The following is a 6,026-nucleotide window of genomic DNA, read 5'->3' on the forward strand; positions in this document are numbered from 1 at the left end:
CTAACTTACCACACACCTCCTATGCGCCAGGCACTGTGCTAGTGCAGGGCATTCAAAGATGAATAAAAAAAAAAAAAGAAAGAGGAAAGAAAAATAAAAAGAACCTGTAACTAAAAGGGTAGCGCCGCACAATAAGGGGTAACGAACACCGTTTTTGAGAACCGTTGGAACACCGTGCTACGTTACACACCGAAGAGCCCCCTTTCCTCCCTCCACCCATGCATCAGTCAAGAACAAAAGGAAACGATTCTGAATTTTTTCCCTTTCTTTCCAAGCACCTTGGGAAGAGCCAGGCATGGAGCCAAAAAAGGAGGGTGGTTTTACTCAGGGAAAACACCACCCTGTGTGGCTTTGATGAAAACAAGAAAGACAGAAGCCACTGCATGGGGGGAGGGGCTGGAGTGACGGAGCGAGGAAAGGAGTGTGTGTGTGGAGAAGCGCCGTGGGCGAAACAGCAGATCTCGCCACACGCGCTCTGCGCGGGACGTCCCCGCCTCTGGGAGAGGGAACGCTTATCGCTGGGTGTCTAAGTTTTTCTTCTTCTGTTCGGCAGAGGCCAGACAGCCTGACAAGCAGGTAGTCCTCGCAGCCTCCCTGTCCTCCAGAAGAAGACGACGACTCTTCGCTAAGACAAACCATTAATTCCAAATTAATTCCAAACTAATACAATGCGCTTATCTCCATCGCCCAGGTGAGGTGTGGTGTGAATATCCATGAGGCTGGCTCCACGCGCGGAAGCAGCCAGGGATTGTCCCTGTGATTTTCTCTGTCCTTCTAGGATCACAGGAACTGAGTCTGGGCTTGGGGAAACAAGCGTGCTAAGCTTAGAAAAAGAATAATGCTACGATAAATTGTCCCCTCAGCTCTCTCCCCTCCTCCACCATCTCCCCGCCTTTGTTTCCCGGGAGGCTGATGGTACCTGGTAAACCCACGGGAGGAATAAGCAGCGACTACGGGGCCGCTGCCACTCTCGCCCTCTAGAGGGCGCTGTGCACTCCGGACTCGGGAGACCTCCCCAAGGTCACCTGCGCGGGTCTGCTCACCGGGTTGTTTAGAAAGTCTCAGCGTTGAACAGGCCTGGACAGGCGGGAGTGGGGGAGGGAGCCGGGAGAGGAGGCCGGCCTGGCGCCCACAGAGGCCCTGGGAGGAGAGGCGCTCTCCCAGGGAGTGCTTCCGGCGGCTGAAGATGATTGTGCTGCCCTGCGGGATGGAAAACAACAGGACAGAAACGGGAACGGGAGCCCCTGCATCTTTAAACACAGTCCTGCTCCAGGCCAACGCTGGGTATTGCAAGGCCACATCAAAGGTGCCAAATCCACCGGGAAACTTTTTTGCTAGACCCCAAAGGGATGCGTTTTAAAACTAAATCCAGACTGAGCTGTTTCTCCCTTGATCATTCCCAAATAATCTGCCAGCGCTGTCCCTGCGGCATAGGTGCTGTCACCGCCCACCCGCCCATGAGGAAGCACAGACACAGGTGGAAACTGGCCCGAGGAAACCCCGCCAGCACCATCAGGGCTGGTACGTATACACCCCTGATCCGGCCCCAGGGCCCACCCACCTGACTGCTGTGTTCATTGACTTCTAAACACCCCACCTCTAAAAATAGGCCAGAAAGCCTGGCTGGTGTGGCTCAGTGGATTGAGCAGCGTCCTATGTACCCAAGAGGCCCTGGGTTCGATTCCCGGTCAAGGCCAGGTTTCGGGCTTGATCCCCCGTAGGCGGAAGCCCATCAATGTGTGTCTCTCACCGATGTTTCTATCTCTCTTTCCCTCTCCCTTTCTCATTTTCTAAAAATCAATAAGAACATATTTTTAAACATAAAAATAGAAACACTTGGAAAAACTGAGCCTTCTAAACCAAAATACTAACATCCAGCTTGTTTGAACTCCATCAACGCTGCCAGGTGGTAGAGTGAAGATGTAAACAGGTGTCTATTCTTTCTTATTTAGCAAGTGCCAAAGGGCAAGGAATATAGAAAGGACGTTAGGCTCGTGTGAAAACTTAGTGAAACTTCTGTTAGAAAAATAAACTGTGGAAGTTAATGCTAGGAAATCAGTCTCCTAAAATTGCACGAAGACCCAATGTTCGGGATATTCCAGGGCTTTTTGAACCAATTTGAGCCAACCCCAGACTACGAGAACCCACCGGGTTGGGTCCCACCCTCCCATCAGATCTATGTGCTCCCCACTTTACTTTATCTCCTTCATCTCTGCCATCTTCACCTCAACAGCTCAATAACTACATCTCCCCTCTTGTTTTTCTTCTGTTTTAGCATAAAACATGTTACTCCTTCTTCCCAGAGCTGAACCGCCTGCCTTGTCAAATACCTGGACTCAACAGTTACCCCTCCTGTACCTGTGTCCCACCCTCTGCCTCTTCCCCGCTGCCCACAAACCTGTGCTACCCTCTCATGCTTATAAATACAACAGAGGCGCGAATAAAAAATGCAAAACCTCCCTTTTACCCATGCGCCTCTTTCTAACAAGGTTTACCAAACTTGCTCGGCCCTGAGAGTCACCTGGGCCCTTGTTTATTATTCCCAGGCACTTTCCCCTAGATATGGGCTTGGCAGGCGTGAGACAAGGTGTGGGAATCGGTGTGACTGGGCAAGTTTGGGAAACACTCCCCTTCAGTTCTCTCTTCTGTGTCTGCAGATGCTAAGCACCCAGGCTGTGATCGCGGCCTGATTCCTCACCTCCCACGCACGCTCCGGCACATAGCAATGCCCTCACCCTAACACACTGCACTCCTCTGGGCATTTCGCAATGCGACAGCGTAGCCAAGTTGAACCACAAGTCTCAGGATCTCCTAACCTGGTGGGTCCAGGTGAGGGCTGGCCACGCCGAGAAATCTGCGTGAGATCCCCAGGGCAGGAGTGAAACAGCAGGCTTCTGTTCTGACGGAAGTTGATGGAGGGCCCAGGACCTGGTGGCTCCTGTGTTGGCGTGGGGCGTACATGGACCCACAGCTCCTGCTCCTTCAGCTTCTCTGAGTCCTGGGCCACGCACGTATGTAGCTCCATGGGAAAGGACCTGACCTGTGTCATCAAGTTTGGAGGTGGTGAGAGACAGGTGCAGGTTACAGTGGGTCCTTGTCGGTAAAGTGTGTCTTCTCAGGCTCCAGTTTGTCCCCAATTCCCCTGCTCAGATCCGATTTTTCTTCCCAACTTGTGGCCCCCACCAGACACAGAGGCAATAGACTTCCATAGGCTTCTCCAAACGGTCCAGTTGTCCCGAGAAATCCCACATGCATGCCGCTCCCAGATCTCCTGCTTCTCAGATGAAAGAACCCCATTTGAGGCAGACATTGGTGCTACAAGTGGTTCCAGGGAACAGGTCCTTAACGATTGGGTTCTTTGATTTATGTAGAATTGATTCTCTGATCTGGTTAGATTAAAGGCAGTAACGGCCCTGTCGCCGTGGCTAAGAGGATACGGGTAGTCTGTGACATGCAATGGCAAAATATTCACTGAAGTGTCCTCTGAAACACCTGTACGCAGGTGTCTAGAAAACAAGGCTTTGTGTGACCACACAGTTGCTGCTACAATAGATTTGAGTGAAAATAACGTGTATAATGGCCCTGGCTGGTCTTGGTTGGGCATCATCCCGTGCACTGAAAGGTTGCTGGTTCGATTACTGGTTGGGGCACTTGCCCAGATTGCGGGCTTGATCTCCGGTAGGAAGCATTCAGGAGGCGCCCAATTAATGTTTCGTTTTCACGTCAATGTTTCTCTCTCTCTCCCTCTCCGTTTTTCCTCTCTATATATAAATCAACGTAAAAATCTTTAGAAAAAAAGAAGTATAATGTAGTTGACTGCTTTTGAGAGGACTAGAAAATTCAGCAACATAAAATGATGAGTTTGGGACTGTCGTTCCCAGTTTCAGGTCTGAAGAAAGGACCGCTAAGTTTCTAGGACTGCCCTACAGGAACATTGGTTTCCTGTAGTCAAGGTTTCAGGGGCGGGGAGGAGATGGGAGGGCATGGGGGGTCGGGGGGGGGGAGACATCTAGTCCTAAAGATTGCTGAGTCACAAAGCAAATTAAACTCGCAACCTGATCTTATGGTAAAACCAGGACATTATTATATGTATTTTACCACAATAAAAAAATTTAAATAACAAAAATAAAAGTTACTTAATCAAATAGGTCCCTCTTCAAACTATGATTCTCAAAGTTTTTGAATTGGAGGAATCTTTTAACATTTTAAGTTTCTCCCCTCACTATCCCGCCAACACACACTTAGAAACACATGATGGTGGTTGTATTTTGAGGGTCGTTTGAAAGAGAAATAAATAAGGGAAGGGAATATGAAAAAGAAAATAAACCAGGGCATCCCCTGGGACCTGAAAACTTGGCACGGTTTCTGCCAAACCTTGTTTGTCAGGGGAGGATTCCTCCTCGTCTGCGTTTCCTCTTAGTTCCTCCTGTGCCTCGGGATTTGCAGGGGTCTCCGCAGAGAGCGAATTCTCCCCAGGACCGACCTGTGTGGCTTTCATTGCTTCTAGACCCATGACCAGACAAGTCCTGGCAGACGTCAGGAGCTAAGAAACAAAGGTGGCCTGGGGAAAGGTGCCATACATGCCAAGAAAATTGGGTATTGGATCAGATGGGGGGAATATACTGGATGGAGCCAAAGGTGTTGATATGGGTGTGCTGAGCAGAGATGCTGGATTCAATGTGTTAACTGGAGCAGCTGGAATTGGCTCTAACAGTTTGCGCCTTCATTTCCTAAAACATAGAAATAAATGAATGAAGTTGAAATGGCAGAACTTCCTTGAGGAACTTTAAAGGAAGACCTCCAGAGGCTGAGGGGAATTATAGAATGGGCTCATGATACAATGCCTGCTCTCCCCTCCCTCACTGTGCCTGCCAGGGGGGTTCAGCCTCACCTATTCAAGGCTGTCAGAAGTGCATTTCTGCGGGAGCCCTGGCGTCCTTGAAGAGCACCGTGGGGCCTCTTCTCTTCAGGCCAGGAATGACCATGGGAGCTGCTGCCATCAAACCGGACTACCAAGTTCACTGGGGATAAGTGGTCCCGGGGTGGCAGGGGCCTTAATTGCAGAGACAAGGGCAGCTGGGTGACCATCATGAGCAGCGGAGCCAAAGCAGTAATCAGAATGCTTTAAACTATCAAAATCTTTGGTGTTGACTATTGGTCTTGGTATCCCTAGAACTGAAGTAGATGTATGACCTGCTAGATCTGCTGACAAGGAGTCTGGCTTGAATCATCACAATCGAAAGCATGTCCCCTCCACCATTTCCTGGATTTGAGCTACTTCACCAACCCAGAGCCCCTTGAGGGAGGGTAGGCCGGTTCCCCTTGAGAAAGGTCCCACCTACACAGCTACTAATTAACTGATACACCTCCCAAAAGTCTGCTGTGACTCCTAATTGCCAAAATACTTGACTGTGGATGACCAAAGGCTTGACACCATGGACCACCTGCCCCTTGAAACGTCCAGTCTTTGGTCCAGAACACTTACTTCTTTCTGCTGCTTCTGCGGCAACTCGGACTCTCTTTCCCAGGTTCCTCTTTCTAACCCCTAAATGGACCCATCCATACATTTCTATTCTGGTCCTTTTTCTCCTCTCATTTCCTAAAACACTCGCTTCCTTGTCCTGTAGACAGAGAGTCTAAACTTCCCTCCTCAGGCCCAACTTTTATGCTGTGCATTATCCCTGTGTGTCCGTTAGCTAAACATCAAATACCTGGATGTTCTATTGCCTCTTCAAAATCATCCTGTATCTGCTATGGAGTGAATGTGTCCCCACCACCACCCTCAAAATTAATATGCTAAAGCCATGACCTCCAGAACTGAGAAAGAAATTTCTATTATTTATAAGCCACCCAGTCCAAGATATTTTTTTAAATATATTTTATTGATTCTTTTACAGAGAGGAAGGGAGAGGGATAGAGAGTTAGAAACATCGATCAGCTGCCTCCTGCACACCCCCTGCTGGGGATATGCCTGCAACCAAGGTACATGCCCTTGACTGGAATCGAACCCAGGACCCTCAGTCTGC

The 6,026-nt window shown here is 49.5% G+C and overlaps 1 long non-coding RNA gene across 1 annotated transcript; it reads left to right on the plus strand.

The window, feature by feature from the left end:
* Positions 1-1,209: 1,209 nt before the first annotated feature.
* Positions 1,210-2,394, plus strand: LOC308521071. The gene is made up of 3 exons (XR_013996129.1): positions 1,210-1,306; positions 1,435-1,521; positions 2,276-2,394. It is a non-coding gene; the product is annotated as an uncharacterized lncRNA (long non-coding RNA).
* The last annotated feature ends 3,632 nt before the right edge of the window (positions 2,395-6,026 follow it).

This window comes from Myotis nattereri, assembly GCF_964212035.1.
Source record: "Myotis nattereri genome assembly, chromosome: 6".
In the NCBI taxonomy this organism is placed as follows: domain Eukaryota; kingdom Metazoa; phylum Chordata; class Mammalia; order Chiroptera; family Vespertilionidae; genus Myotis; species Myotis nattereri.